Consider the following 17333-nt stretch of genomic DNA (forward strand, 5'->3'; position numbering starts at 1 on the left):
AAGAATCTGGAAGAAGGATGAGCTGTGCATGTTCGTTAAGCGAAGGGTCATCCCGCTAAGCGCACCGCTTCAGTCCATCCGCTGAGCGAGAAAAGCACGCGCTAAGCCGATATTCACTAATGTGCGCTGAGCGGATCAGAGTTACGCTAAGCGCATGAGCACGAACAAAGCCACCTATTTAAGCCTAAAATCAGATTTAGAGAGGGAGTTTGGCCATTTTCTTGAGGAGCTCTTGGATGTCTTCAGTTCTAGAGAGAGAGAGATCTGAATTCCAGAGAGTTTGAGAGATTTTGTTGTGTGAAGATCTGCAGAGACCAGAGCTGAAAAGGAAGCCGTCCTGAGAACGTGAGGTGAGTTTGTGAGTGATTGAGAGGTCCTAGAGGTGGAAGAGACATCCCCACCACTTGTATTTCTATAATCTTTCATCTTTCTCTTTTCTTTGTTGTAAAGGAAGCTTCCCAGTTATGGAAAGCTAAATCCTCTGTTGGATCTTCCTTCTAGGTACTTGATGTAAATATCTTTTTATCTATTTAATGATGTTTTGCGTGTTCACTATGCTATCAGAACTTCATTCTACCATGCCTTTACCTTGATCATGTAGATGCATGTGTCCTTAGGATCATTCAATAGTGGAAACTAGTCTGATTCTTAGAACTTGATAGGATGGGGTAGTTTGTCGTATTTTCATGAGGAATCGGGGTATGGTAACCTAGTTGTTGTATGTTTGCCTTAGTGCGGTCATGGTTGAGTTTAGTCTAACAAGAGGAATCTGCGGACGATGCTTGATCAGGATTGGGCTAGACTATCACGAGGAATCAAGGTTTAGCTTTTCAGGAGACACCATAGAACACATAAGCATTGTTAAATAGAGAATATCCTTTGAGCATCAGACACCTACTAGGAAGACCAGCGTGTCACCTTCTTGTCTTTACGCATTATTTCTCACGTGATTTTCCATTTTAAATAGTTAGTTTACACATCTATTCATATTAATACATCTCTATTCACATCAGACACCTACTCTCTGAAATAACTTTACCAAGTAACACAAGTTCCCTGAGAGTTTGATACGTAATTCTTACTGTTTTATACTACTTGCGCAATCCGGTGCACTTGCTGAAAGCGAACAGGTCCCACAGCCCAAGTACCCCAACAGGTACAGGATGTGTAACACCCTGATATATATATATCTAGATATTACTAGTAATTATGTTTGATGTTTGATTATATTTGTTGCGTTATTTTTATCTGTAATTATTTTCAAAGAGGTTAATTTAGTTAATAAAGGGGTGTGGGTAGATAAGGATCTAGCTTCTCAAAGAAGCCTCTTGAGAAAGCTTCTCAAAGAAGCCACAAGGAAGCTTCTTGAGGAAGCCTCTTAATGAAGCTTCTTGAGGAAGCTACATGAGCTGCCTCGGTAAAAGTTCTGCTTAGCCTTCGTTAACCGTTGGATCTGCTCGAAATTTGGTCTGTAGCTTCACAAGACACCTTTCCACCAGCTGACCATTGGGATCTTCTAGAAGATGTCTGGAGTGTGCGCGACGTTTCTGTGTCCGAGACCATTTCTCACTTGAGAGTTTTCAGCCTTTGCTTTCGTGTAGCTTAGGAAAAACACCATTTCTTCTTCTTTATTTCTTCCAAATCCATTTCTAACGTCCCAAACACTTTTTCCATCACCCATAGACACCATTAGCCACCACAAACCGCCATTGTTCTCCGTTGAAACCCCACACCGAGAGGAACCCTTCAACCGAAGCGGAATTTTCCAACTTGGCTCGCGGTTTCGATAGAGAATGAAACCCTAGTCCGACCTTTCATTTTTCTCCGAGGTAACCATGGTTCTACGCTTGTTTCTTGTTAGTTTCAGTTTGTCTCTATATCTTTTCAGACTTTGGAACTGTCATTGCATATTTTACGTTTCCTATGTAAAACCCTAGAGAAAGAGACTTTGTAAACGTTTTCTTTTCATGAAATGCATGTTATTTTCATAACCTACACTGAACCCCGGTCACATTGGCGTGGTCGGAATTTCCAAATGATATCCATTTGTAAAACCCGAAATGCTCTTTCAGGAAGTAACGTGGGTGTTTGACCCAGAGCATTGGTGTTAGCTTTGTTTTCTGAAATCCATATTAAGTCTCCTTCGTTTTGGCATGGTAGAGGCTTGCATGGAATCGAAGAGCAAGGATGAAAAGGAATCTTCAAGTGACGCGACGAGGAACCCGCGGGGTAGCTCACGATAGGTGAGGGGAGTTTATTATAAAATTTACCATTTTAACACCATAGTTAGGGTCAGGGAACCTAGCTATAAGGATATATGTTTGCCCCTATTGCATGCTGATTTTTCTTTCAAGAAAAATTATGTTTTTAACTAATGGGATGCGATAAAATTGTTATTGATATGCATGTTGGTTTTTCAGGAGAAATTATGTTTTGATGAATGGGATGCGATATATATATGTGTGTGTGTGTGTGTGTGTGTGTGTGTGTGTGTGTGTGTGTGTGTGTGTGTGTGTGTGTGTGTGTGTGTGTATTGTAATGAATGATATTGTTGTGTTTGTCTGAATTGTGTTATTTGAAGACCGTGAGTGTGAATCTCAGACATGAAAGATATATATATATATATATATATATATATATATATATATATATATATATATATATATATATATATATATATATATATATATATATATATATATATATATATATATATATATCTGTGTGTGTGTGTGTGTGTGTGTGTGTGTGTGTGTGCGAAATGTGATTTTTTATTGATGTTGCTATTGAGGATTTTAATTGATATGTGATGATAATGATGATTAGGATGATATTGATTTGAGATGATGTTGTTAATAAAGACCATGTCAACATGAATTGTTATTATTGATGAATATTGATGAATATGTGAATATAAAATGAGGTTGTTGTTGTTGTTGATAACGTCATTAAGACGAGATGATATTTATGTTGAGAATGACATGGAAATGGAATGTTGATTGATGTTGGAAATGCATTGGCATGTGCATGTTGTGTATGTTCGTGGGGGGCACTGTGCACTGACCTTCCAGGGTCTTTGGTACTAGCTTTTGGCCACGTTCATACGTTGGATGTTGTGTATGATCGTGAGGGGCACTGTGCACTGACCTTCCAGGGTCTTTGGCACTAGCTTTTGGCCACGATCATACGTTGTATGAAGTGTATGTCATGGGGGGTAGAGTGCACTGACCTTGTCGGATGGCCCAGACGTGGGTAACTAGCGTGGTTAGAGAATCTAAGCATTTATGAGGGGATGCTTAGGCGCTTTAATTGGTCCATGGTCTTTGGCACTTACTTTTGGCCATGATCATAGCTCATACGACACAAGAAATAGAGTAACCATGGCCAAGTGTACTTTGTACTAGGGGGCTTGTCACCTGGTAGGGAACACCTTTGGGCTCCCAGGCTGATCACCTATGGGAGGGGGGCTGTTACGTACACACTCGGGTGGTCTCAACAAACTCAGCACAGTTCCCTAAGTGAGAGTGTCGTGAGGACACGCTTAGGCTATTTCCTGAGGTTTGGTTGTTGTTGGTACGTACCACATTGAATCTGAGTGTTGAGTCGGGTGCATGCATCATTTTGTGTAGTCTTGATTTGGTCCATGGATGGATGATGTGTAATTGTTGGATATGGATGATGAATATTTGTTGGACATGAGTGTTGAATAATGAATGTCATGTATGCTCATCATGTTTGTCTATGTTCCTTGCTAACTGTGGTTATTTGGAATTAGTATTGGTTCCTTTTATAATGAACTCACCCATGCAATTTTGTATCGTGTGGTTGATACCTGTGATGATCACGAACCTTGTTCGTGGGAGCAGAATGATAGTGGCAGGGTGTAGGGAGTAAGATTCTGGTGAGGAGTCGTCGAGCCGACGTGATGACGTTGGCGTTATTTTGGGAGAGAGTTGTGTTTTGTAATCAACTCCTCCATAGTTGGTTTTGAAGTTTTATTTTATTGAATCAAAGATGTAAAACTTGGATTTAAATTATACTTATGAACAAATTTAATTTTCGTTTATGTGTATGACGTGTACCGAGTTACTGTTTCTATATAATTATGTATATTCACTTAGTAATGGCGTGTTGTTGGATGAATGCATGTTGTGACAAAATTACTTCGGTTTTCATAAACAAAAATTAAGGGAGTTCTTTTTATAAAAATTGAAATTAGCGTATATTAGAGTGTGGATATCGTAGCGACGAGGCAGGTCGTTACATTTAGTGGTATTAGAGCAAGTCAAACCTTTCGGCCAGTGAGTTGTGAGTCTGCTATGTTTTTTTGTGCATTCTCTGGTTGTTTTGTTGAATGCTTGATGTTGTTTGTTTGCTGATGTTTGATGTTCGTTGTTTGTTATTAACACTTACTCACTAGTTGTGTTCCTACGAGCTATAGAGATTTGATTGTTGTAGCATATTGAATTTGTTTTTCTGATGTCTGCTATACCATGAATTTCAATGCCGGGTCACGGATTATCAAACTGGCCACCTGTATAATTTGTGAAGGGCATGATATGGCAAGCGATCAGAAAATACAAATGATGGAAAGAGAGTGTTGATGTCTTGAGGCATCAACTCTCAAGAGTAACTGAGTAGGAATTTGTGATGATTGTGATTGTTGTGTGGTTCTTTGTTTGTGTGTATTCCTTCCATGTCTAACTCCCTGGTGTGTATAGGGAGTGATGACTGGACGGAATGATCGTGTGATGGCGGATGCCCTTCAAGCCTTAGCTCAGGCTATAGGGAATTCGAATAGTGGAGAAGCTGGTGGAGCTGTTGAGTACCAGGGGTTGGACCGCTTCCAACGAAACAACCCTCCTTCTTTTAATGGAGGATACAACCCTGATGGTGCTCAGAACTGGATAAGGGAAATTGAGAAAATTTTCCGAGTTATGGCATGTCCGGAGGGGCAAAAGCTCGCTTTTGGTGCGTATATTTTAGTGGAAGAGGCTTAGTATTGGTGGGAGAATACTCGCCAATGCCTAGAGGCTGAAGGTTAAGATGTGACCTGGGATGTCTTCAAGAGAGTGTTTTTGGAGAAATACTTTCTTGAGGATGTTAGGAACAAGAAGGAGATGGAGTTCTTGGAGCTTAAGCAAGGAAGTATGACTGTGGCTGAATATGCAACCAAGTTTGAGGAGCTGGTGAGGTACTTTCCCCATTATCAAGGGAGAGATGGTGAGAGTTCCAAGTGTGTAAAGTTTCTAAATGGCTTACGACCTGAAGTGAAACAAGCTGTGAATTACCAAGGTGTTCGTCAGTTCCCACTTTTGCTTAACATGTGTTGGATTTGGGATGAAGACTCCCGAGACAGGGCGGCCTATTGTAGGAGTACAGGTCCAATGAGGAACAAAAAGAATGGGCCTCAACATCGAGGAAAACCATATTCGACTCCTCCTAAGCAATATGGTAACCGCCATGACAATCAGAGAACTGCTGCTAGGGGATTTGCAGGCGGTAGTGGTAGTAAACCTAATACTTTCTCCACTCATATCATTTGTTACAAATGTGGTAAACCAGGGCACATCTCCTCCAATTGTCCCGATATAGGCGTAGCATGTTTTAATTGTGGACAAAAGGGACACACTCAAAGAGATTGTACATGACCCAAGAAAGAGCAATATGGTGGAGGCTCAAGTGACCAAACTAGACATCCAAAGGCCACTGGAAGAGTCTTTACCCTTAATGGTGCTGAAGTTTCGAAATCCAAAGATCTAATCCAAGGTAGATGTTTCATAAATGGGATTCCGTTGCTCGTGTTGTTTGATTCTAGTGCCACCCATTCCTTTATATCTTGTTTGTGTGTAGGAAAACTTAAGCTTTCTGTGTCTTCTCTAAATAGAGATCTAGTAGTAGAGACCCCTACTAGTGGTTCTGTGTTAACTTCTGATGTGTGTTTGAATTGTTCTGTGGAGATTTCTGGTAGGATATTCTTGATTGATTTGATTTGTTTGCCTTTGAGTCAGATTGATGTTATTCTCGGTATGGACTGGTTATCTTCCAACCATGTCTTGTTGAACTGTTTTGATAAAAGTGTGGTGTTTGATGATTTTGGAGTGAGTAAGGGTATGATGTTTATCTCTGCCAACCACGTTGTGACATCTTTAAAGGAAGATGCTCAAGTGTACATGATCTTGTCTAGCCTGGAAATAGAGACAAAGGTCTCTATGTGTGACCTCCCTGTTGTCAGAGAGTTTCCCGAAGTGTTTCCTGAGGATATATCCGGTCTGCCCCCTGAGAGAGAGATAAAGTTTTCCATAGACTTAGTGCTTGGTACTGGACCCATATCCATAGCACCTTATAGGATGTCTCCTATAGAGTTAGTTGAGCTTAAGAAACAGTTAGAGGAGTTGTTGGATAAACAGTTTGTTAGGCCTAGTATGTCTCCGTGGGGAGCCCCAGTGTTGCTAGTGAAGAAGAAAGATGGAACCATGAGGTTGTGTGTGGATTACCTCCAGTTGAATAAGGTAACGATTAAGAATAAGTACCCTTTGCCTAGAATAGATGACCTTATGGACCAGCTGGTAGGAGCTTGTGTGTTTAGCAAGATAGACCTTAGGTCGGGTTATCATCAGATCCGAGTGAAGTCTGAGGATATACCAAAGACTACTTTTAGGACCCGTTACAGTCACTATGAGTATCTAGTCATGCCCTTTGGTGTGACTAATGATCCAGGAGTGTTTATGGACTACATGAATAGAGTTTTTCACCCTTACCTTGATAGTTTTGTGGTAGTATTTATAGATGATATTCTGGTATACTCCAAGACTAGAGAGGAGCATGAATAACATTTGAGGATTGTGTTGCATACCCTTAAGGACCGACAACTCTATGCTAAGTTGTCCAAGTGTGAGTTCTGGTTAGAGAAAGTTAGTTTCCTAGGGCATGTGATATCGCAAGGGGGTATAGCTGTGGATCCCTCTAAGATTGAAGTTGTTCTTGAGTGGGAGAGTCCTAAGTCTGTTTTCGAGATTAAGAGTTTTCTAGGTTTAGCAGGATACTACTAGAGATTCATAGAAGGTTTCTCCAAGCTGGCTCTACCTTTGACTAAACTGACTCATAAGGGTCAAGCTTTTGTGTGGGATACCCAAGGTGAGCATAGTTTCCAAACCCTTAAGGAAAGATTGAAGATCACTCCAGTGCTAGTTTTGCCTAACCCGAGAGAACCCTTTGTGGTGTATTGTGATGCATCAAAGATAGGTTTAGGAGGAGTGTTGATGCAAAATGGCCAAGTGGTGGCCTATGCTTCTAGACAACTTAAGACTTATGAGAGGAATTATCCCATCGTTGGCTGCTGTAGTTTTTGCCCTTAAGATTTGGAGGCATTATCTGTTTGGCTCTAAGTTTGAGGTATTTAGTGATCATAAGAGCCTTAAGTACATGTTTAGTCAGAAGGAACTGAACATGAGACAAAGGAGATGGTTAGAGTTTCTTAAGGATTATGATTTTGAGCTTAGCTACCATTCTGGTAAAGCCAATGTAGTGGCTGATGCCTTGAGTAGGAAATCTCTACATATGTCTGCTTTGATGGTTAGAGAGATGGATCTCTTGGAACAATGTAGAGACCTTAGTCTTGCTTGTGAGGTTACTCCTAATAATATGAGATTAGGAATTTGAGGATCACTAGTGAGTTGCTAGGTGATATCAAGAAAGGTCAGAAGATTGATCCTTTTCTAAGGACTCAGTTAGAGGCTATAGAGTCAGGAAGGGATAGTAGTTTCAATGTTGGAGTAGATGGAGTTTTGAGACTTCAAGATAGGATTTGTGTTCCCAATCTGCCTGAACTTAGGAAGATGATCTTAGAGGAAGGACATAGGAGTAATTTGAGCATCCATCCTAGTGCTACCAAGATGTATCAGGATTTAAAGATGATGTTTTGGTGGCCTAGTCTGTCAGAAGGCTAAGATAGAACATCAGAGACCTTCAGGGAAGTTACAATCTTTAGAAATATCCCAATGGAAGTGGGACAATATTTCCATGGATTTTGTGGTAGGACTACCTAGAACCCCTAGAGGTTTGGATTCTATTTGGGTTGTGGTTGACAGATTCACTAAGTTTGCTCACTTCATTCCCATTAATATTAGATTTTCCTTGGAGAAGTTGACCACCTTGTATATAAGTGAGGTTGTAGGCTGCATGGTGTGCCATCTAGCATAGTATCTGATAGAGATCCTAGATTTACCTCTAGATTTTGGGAGAGCTTGAACAGAGTGTTGGGAACCAAGCTTAGACTGAGTTCAGCCTACTATCTTCAGACTGATGGCCAAACTGAACGAACCATTCAGTCATTGGAGGACCTTTTAAGAGCATGTATCTTAGAGCAGAAGGGAAGCTGGGAGAGTTTTCTTCCATTGATAGAGTTCACTTATAACAATAGTTTTCATTCTACCATCGGCATGGCTCCCTATGAAGCTTTGTATGGTAGAAGGTGTAGGACACCCCTATGTTGGTTAGAGCCCGGAGAAGGCCTCACCTTAGGACCGAAAGTGGTACAACAAACCACCGAGAAAGTTATGTTAATCCAGGAAAGGATGAGGACTGCTAAGAGTAGGCAGAAAAGTTATCATGATAAGAGGAGGAAAGATCTGGAATTCGAGGTTGGTGATCATGTATTCTTGAGAGTCACTCCATGGACTGGGGTTGGTCGAGCATTGAAATCCCGAAAACTCACACCTCGCTTTATTGATCCTTTCCAAATTCTTAAGAAAGTTGGCCCTATGGCATACCAAATTGCGTTACCCCCGTCTCTTTCTAATCTTCACAATGTCTTTCATGTGTCTCAACTCCGTAAATATATCTATGATCCATCCCTTGTGATTGAATTGGATGATGTACAAGTGAAGGAGCATTTGACATATGAAACATTGCCTTTGAGGATTAAGGATAGGCGAACAAAACACCTAAGAGGGAAAGAGATTCCGTTGGTCAAGGTGATCTGGGGAGGTGCATCAGGAGAAGATGCCACTTGGGAATTAGAAAGTCAGATGCGAGAAGCTCACCCATCCTTGTTTGAGTAAGGTAAATTTTGAGGACGAAATTTCTAAAAGGGTGGGAGAGTTGTAACACCCTGATATATATATATCTATATATTATTAGAAATTATGTTTGATGTTTGATTATATTTGTTGCGTTATTTTTATCTGTAATTATTTTCAAGGAGGTTAATTTAGTTAATAAAGGGGTGTGGGTAGATAAGGATCTAGCTTCTCAAAGAAGCCTCTTGAGAAAGCTTCTCAAAGAAACCACGAGGAAGCTTCTTTAGTGTTGCAACCTACCCTTCGGAGGGAGGGCAACACGTGACTCGCGGGTGTGTCTTCCAGGAAAGGAATACGCGCGGAGTCGCCACCAACGTTTATTTGAGGAAAACGTCGGAAAAACCAGAAAAGACGTGGTCTACGAACTTTAAGTGAAAGGTTCAGGAGTTGTATTTACGTACGAGGAAGGTATTAGCACCCAACACGTCCGTCACAAGGGACGACAGCTTTTAATCAAATGTGCAAACATGACTTCAATTTGTTTCATGTTCCCTTTTTAGTCTTCATGTCTTTTTTGTACCTTTTATATTTTTTTTCTTTTTGTGGTCGACGAGGGTGTTTCCCTTGCTCCTACGTATTCCTCAATTGTGATAAGGAAATCAGACCTACGTAGTTCTTTGAGAACCAAACGGTGGTTAATTTGTTTTTATCCTTTTTTGGCAAAATATACTTTTATTGAATGAATGGTCATTTAAGGCGTTGGACCATTAAACAATCTTTCGATTCTTTTGAAAGGAGAGAAAACATTAAGGCATTGGACCATTAATGATCTCTTGTTATTTTTTGCAAGAGGTAATAAAGCTACATGTTGATTTTAGGCCTTTAGAAATCTACGTTTAACCAATAAAAGCGGAAAAGACCATTTCAAGGCGTTGGACCTTAAAAATGACTTTTTTAGGTGATGAGAAAAGTTTGATTTATGAATTGATTTTAGCCTTAGTTTCACTTTGGTTATTAGTCAATTCGATTGAGCAAGAAAAATCCCAAAGAAAAACGACTGATTGATTTTTTTGATTATTTTACTAAAAGATATTTTTTGATTATTATATTATTATTTTGCCTCTTTTTTGGTTTTAAACGTTGTTACGACATGACCGAATGGTCGGAATTCATTTTAAGAGAAATTAAAAGAGGTTACAATACGAATGATCGGTGGAAATTTATTTTATTTTTGATTAGGAGAGAAAATGACTTAAATAAATGACTAAAGCACGTCAACAGGGGGTACGAGAAGTAAATGAAATAAAAATAAAAGCACGCGAAACAAGTGGGGACCACTAAGGGTACATAGAATGAATTGAAAAGTTCGATTTTGGGAACTTACCGGTTGAAGAACGAAGAACGACGAAGAACCAACGAAGAACGACAAAGAATGGTTGAAAATCTTCGCGAAATCACTCACAGAAACGTCTTTGAAGCGTTACGGAAGCACCTCGGCTTGGATTTTCTTCACGGAAACAATTTTTCTCACTAATTTTAAGTGATTCTCAGATACTAGGAGGGTTGAACATTTTTGTTCTTCCCTCCTCCCCCTTTTTATAAGAAAATAAGGGAGGAGCTTGCCACCCAGCTCGCCCAAGCGAGCTAGGTTGCTTCCTCCAGAAGGAATCGCCTTCTAGAGAACTTCCTGGAAGGCCCAAGTGGGCCTGGTTGCTATTTGCACCCCCTGTTTACTAAATACACCCCTACCTTTTTTTGCTGATTCTTTTTCCGTAACATTACGGAACTTTACGAATTCCGTAACGATACTTGTTTTCTTTCTGTAATGTCATGAAACCTTTCGGATTTCGCAATCATCCCTTCTTTGGCTTCCAGAATGTTACGGAACTTTACGGATTGCGCATTAACACTTCCTTTTGACTTCCGGCACGTCACAGAACTTCACGGATTGTGCGACAATGCTTTCTTTTGACTTACGGCATGTCACAGAACTTCATGGGTTGCCTAATGATGGGTTCCAAGTATCTCGAAGTGGTCAAACGAGGGTCGCATTCCAACAAACAGATGGTCCCCGGACGAAATTAGGGTATGACAGTTGCCCCTCTTTACTTGTCTTTTATTAGAGATAAAAGGAAAGTAAAGATAAGACACTAATTTCGTTTGAACGAAACACCATTCGGCCGGTGAATCTCCTCGCCAGCGGAACCTGCAAAAATTTTGAAAATGATCAGCATCGACGACCAACATCATCCTAATACTGCCGAGTTTGTTCCTTTTGGTTGACACAAGGCGCAGAATGACCATAATTTTTCTCTACGTGCCCTTGGACACGATCGAGCCTGGGTGGCAAGGCGTAGAATGACCATAATTTGTCTCTGCGTGCCATCGAAGACGATCGCCTTTGCATGGCGAAAAGGTGTGGGGAATGACCATAATTTGTCTCCGCCCACCTCTCGACTTACTGTCCCTGAATGACAAAAGGTGCAGAATGACCATAATTTGTCTCCGCGTGTTTATCACTCGACTCGCTACTCCTGAATGACAAAGGGCGCAGAATGACCATAATTTGTCTCTGCGCGTTTATCACTCATCGAGTCTTACAGATAGCAAAAGTGTGCAGATAACCATAATTTGTCATTGGGCCCGCCACCTATGGATGACAAAGGTAAAAAGTGCGGGACCAAATGGTTCCCCGCATGTCATCGGGCTCGCCGCCTCTGGATGACAAAAGGTGAAAAAGTGCGGGACCAAATGGTTCCCCGCATGTCATCGGGCCCGCCGCCTCTGGATGACAAAAGGCGCAGAAGACGATGTTAGTCTCTGCGTGCCATCGGACACGACTGTGTCTGAATGGCTGAAAGGTATGCGAAATGACCAAAATTTGTCTCCGCATGTCATCGGGCCCGCCACCTCTGGATGACAAAAGGCGCAGAAGACGAAGTTAGTCTCTGAGTGCCATCGGACACGACTGTGTCTGAATGGCGAAAAGGTGTGCGGAATGACCAAAATTTGTCTCCGCATGTCATCGAGCCCGCCGCCTCTGCATGACAAAAGATGCAGAAGACGACGTTAGTCTCTGCGTGCCATCGAACACGACTGTGTCTGAATGGAGAAAAGGTGTGCGAAATGACCATAATTTGTCTCCGCATGTCATCGGACCCGCCGCCTCTGGATGACAAAAGGTGAAAAATTGCGGGACCAAATGGTTCCCCGCATGTCATCGGGCCTGCCGCCTCTGGATGACAAAAGGCGCAAAAGACGTTAGTCTCTACGTGCCATCGGACACAACTGTGTCTGAATGGCGAAAAGGTGTGTAGAATGACCGTAATTTGTCTCCGCATGTCATCGGGCCCGCCGCCTCTAGATGACAAAAGGCGCAGAAGACGATGTTAGTCTCTGCATGCCATCGGACACGACTGTGTCTGAATGGAGAAAAGGTGTGCAGAATGACCATAATTTGTCTCCGCATGTCATCGTGCCCGCCGCCTCTAGATGACAGAAGGTGAAAAAGTGTAGGACCAAATGGTTCCCCGCATGTCATCAGGCCCACCGCCTCTAGATAACAAAAGGTGAAAAAGTGCGGGACCAAATGGTTCCTCGCATGGCATCGGGCCCGCCGCCTCTGGATGACAAAAGGCGGAGAAGACAATGCTAGTCTCTGCGTGCCATCGGACATGACTGTGTCTGAATGGCGAAAAGGTGTGTGGAATGACCATAATTTGTCTCCGCATGTCATCGGGCCCGCCGCCTCTGGATGACAAAAGGCGCAGAAGACGATGTTAGTCTCTGCGTGCCATCGGACACGATTGTGTCTGAATGGCAGAAAGGTGTGCGAAATGACCAAAATTTGTCTCCGCATGTCATCGGGCCTGCCGCCTCTGGATGACAAAAGGCGCAGAAGATGACGTTAGTCTCTGCGTGCCATCGGGCACGACTGTGTCTGAATGGCGAAAAGGTGTGTAGAATGACCATAATTTGTCTCCGCGCGTCACATGACCCCAGGGTCAATATGACAGAGATTGTGGGGCGGTCGACAAAAGCAAGGCTCTTGCTCCTATGTATCCTCAATGAGGAACTTAGACCTACATAGTTCTGGATAACTAGGAGACTAAAATAGTCTCGGTGTTTTCTTCACTAAAATGCGAACATGCTTTAGTAAAGAGACAAAACTTCCAACTGATCAGAGCAATATATGCTTTTTGGATGAAAAACAATGTGTCTACCGGGGAAGGAGAGTATGCTGATGAAATTTTCTCATAACCATAAATGAGATTTTGGATGCTTAGCATTTCGCTTCTAAATGACCATTTAGAGGAAACACTGGGCCCAACAAAAATAGAAGGAAATCACTCAAAGTGTATCAATCTCACACGGGTAAGTGTTTCATCCTAATTCCGAACCATAGATATGACATGACTTGACTTTGCAAATCATTTCCTATCAAACAAAGATTACATGCGTGATCATGGATCAAATAGGACTTTTTCTTGGGAATGGTTTTTTTTCTTGTGGGAAATGTGGCTTTGAGTGTTCTTGCCTTTTCCTTTTCTATTTTTGTTTAGTGCGGGGCGAGAAAGTCGCTAGCGCACGGGATATTGGTTGGCAATCAAAGGGAGAGGACCACTTTAGGTCGTGGTTTCCTTTCTTTTTCTTGTTTACTTGGTGACAATCTGTATTGTTCAAATATTGTCTGGACCAAAGACCTTTCTGTATATTTCTTTTGTTTTCTTCCGATCTTTGATCGAGAACTTTCTTTCCTTTTTTGCTTTCTTCTACTCTTTTGATTGAGAATTTTCTCTTTTTGCTTTCTTCCGATTCTTTGATTGGGAACTTTCTTTTCTTGGTTTTCTTCCGAGGGCAAGGTTTATGGTAAGTTGGGATTTTGGATCAAGGCTCGTAGAATGGCTGGACATGACATATGTCAGGGTTTGGTTTGGTTCAGGGATAAAGGGGATGTCCCACATTATTTCCATGATAGACATGCAACAATGATGATTAGGAAATTTTATGCAAAACTGGTGATGCATGCACCTATGTGGACACTCAAGCATCAAGTTTTTATGGTCATGTGATACTAGGGCTCAGGATTCATTTTCTCTATTGTAGTCAACCCAGTGCTTTCAAAACATGTTCTTTTATCAATTCATGCATTCATCCGAGTCCATTTTGGGCGTTCGGGTAAATTTTCACAGCATTCACCCTTCAGGTGTATACACATTTTCTTTCAAAAACTGGTTATGATTAGTGAATTTTTTTTCAAAGAAAAGCTGGAAGTTATCTCTTCTCAAAAGCATGTTGGCTTTTCAGCTTAAAGATATATTTTTTGTTCTTGTTTGTTTTTGTTTTCATGAGGTATTTTGCTACCTAAACATGTGTATATTTTTGTGAGGTATTTTTGCTATGCATATCTAAGGTATCTTTCTACCTAAACACACACACACACACACACACACACACACACACACACACACACACACACACACACACACATATATATATATATATATATATTTTGTGAGGTATCTTTTTTCTACATACATGCAAATCTAAGGTATTTTCATACCTACACACATACATATATTTTGTGAGGTATGACTACCTTTCGAGCTTGTGCTTGTTTTATTTAAATTCCTAGGATCATGAGCAACTAGGTGCGTCCTACTATAAAAAGTGATCAAATAACAAGCATAGATTCAAAAGGTACTAGGTTGCCTCCTAGTAGCGCTTCTTTAACGTCTTGAGCTGGACGCCTGATGACTTGTCGGTCACGAACCTAGTACTTTGCTTACCTTTGGCTTTGGACTTGGTCACCTATTGGTCGGCCATGTGTCATAGGCAATACTCTAACCTTTTTGTGGATGAGCTGAGGGGCTCTAGAGGTGGCGGCGGTGCATTTGTTGCCTGTTGCTGGCCATCCCCAGGCTGTTGTGGTGTCTCGCCCTCTGCCTGCCTAGGGGCGCAATACTTCTTGATGAAAGCTCGATTAGTAGGAGGCCTGATGACGTTGTTGGGGGTGACGGGCACTACGTAGAACTGACAAAGGCCCGTAATTAGAGCTGGAAGCCCCGGGACCCTGTTGGACTTCTTTGGGTCCACAGGGTGTCCTGCGGGCGCGATCACTGCAAACAATAGATGACATTAGAAATCAGTTTGAACCATATGCATACTTACCTATGTCGCAATGGCATGACCTTGCCAGGGAGTACAGGCACCCTGTAGGACTGATAGAGGCCCGTAACCAGAGCTGGAAACCCCAGGGCCCTGTTGGACTTCTCCGGGTCCACTGGGTGTCTTGTGGGCGCGACCCCTGCAAATAGTAGATGACATTAGAAATCAGTTGGAAATAATGCATACCTACCTATGTCGGGACGGCATAGACCAACTGATACTTCCATAGGGGGAGGTTGGCATTACAGTCATTGGGCAAAATGTTGCTAAGTAGCTATGTCATCCATATCTGTGTAAGAGTGGTCATGATGGTGCGCATGATCCGCACTCGTCTCTTTGCAGCGACACAGGTGAAATCTTGCCCCGGTATACATAGGAGCTGTGTGATAGCCTCCCTCTCTGGTTGTATTCGTATAGTTGGCGCCCTCCAATATCAGGGGATGGCCCAGGAACTGATAAAAGGAAACTACTGGCCCCTTAACCTGGAGTGCAAGTCTCGGTTAAGCATTTAGGGCAGAGGACCTTAAATTCTCTTAAGGTGCAGATGTGGAGCCCACTGAAGGCGAGAGTGTGTAGCCCTCTGAAGGCGAGGACGTATAGTCCTCTGAAGGCGAGGACATGTAGTCCTCTGAAGTGGAGGATGTGTAGTCCTCTGAAGGCGAGGACGTGTAGTCCTCTGATGGCGAGGACGCGTAGCCCTCTAAAGGTGAGGACGTGTAGTCCTCTGAAGATGAGGATGTGTAGTCCTCTTATGGCGAGGACGTGTAGTCCTCTGAAGGTGAGGACTTGTAGTCCTCTGAAGGTGAGGACGTGCAGTCCTCTGAAGGTGAGGGCGTGCAGCCCTCTGAAGGCGAGGACGTGTAGTCCTCTAAAGGTGGGGGTACTAGTACCCAAGGGTCCACCCTTATGAGAAAGCATGAGATTGACTCATTGAGAGAGCCGATCATCCCAAATTCAAAAGATTGGACATTAGATGTAGGAAATCTATGCATTTAACATGATTTTTAGGGATGCAGATGCATGCAACCTTTGTCGTGAAATTTGGTAAATGCGGACTTCATATGAAACAATGCAATGCAATGGAAAGTTGTACAGTGTTCATGACATTCTTTCCCTATTTTATGATTTTGATTTTGATTTAATTTTTTTGGAAAACACAGATTGACTGTCCTTTTGAAAGAGGTGATAATTCATGCAACCTTATCCTATCTTTTGCAAATCTCTCCGGGAACTTCCTCAGAGTGTATGTTCGGTTTGATTTAGTCACTTGACCATTTTGGAGTGACGGCAATGGAGTCGTTTGATGTTTAATCAATCCATTGAAATTCCAGGGTTTGTCCCCCTCTCTTTTTTTTGTTTAAAAACATCGACGAGTGAGAACTTTTGATCTGCCCTTAGGTTCGCTTGAGGCTCATGCACAGTGCCCCTCATTGCCCCAGTGTAAGGCTTTGAGGTACCAATCGTTATCTTTCGTCATGACCTTGTAGCTGGGAACCTATTGGGTGAGAACTTCTAATCTGCCCCTAGGTTCACTTGAGGTTCAAGCACGATGCCCCTCATTGCCCCAGTGTAGGGCTCTGAGGTATCCATCGTTGTTTTATTTTTCACAACCTTGTAGCAAGGAAGAATGAAAGAAGCAGTTGATTCTTGCAAAAAGAGTTTTCCAAGGACGAGAAATAGTTGAAGGATTTTTTTTTATTTTGAAACTTATTTGTTTTGAACTTTACTCATTGTTTTATGGCACCCCTACCAACGTGCAAGACGAGTAATCTCTAATTGAACAGTCTTGGAAGTCAACACTCAGGAGCGCAGGTCGCTTGAGCAAACAGACCAATGGCTTGCACTCACATTCCGGTGGAAGTTTGAATAAGCAAAGATGTGATTGTGAGAGGATGAGGGACAAAAATGTGAAATTTATCCATTTTATTTAGCATTGTAACTGTGGTTTATAATAATGGCATAAACTTGAAAATCCTGATGAGTTATTAGAGACATCTAACAACAGCTTTCCAAATCGCCCCATGTGTGGTGTCGCTTGTCAACGTTAGGATTCAGAAGCGATTCTCCCCAAATTTCAGCTAGGCTGCATCAATTAGACTTTGCACCTTACGCTTCGAGGTCATATAGTGCTCATTGGAATGTCTC

The sequence above is a fragment of the Glycine soja genome, chromosome 5 (genome assembly GCF_004193775.1).
Source record: "Glycine soja cultivar W05 chromosome 5, ASM419377v2, whole genome shotgun sequence".
Classification (NCBI taxonomy): Eukaryota; Viridiplantae; Streptophyta; class Magnoliopsida; order Fabales; family Fabaceae; genus Glycine; species Glycine soja.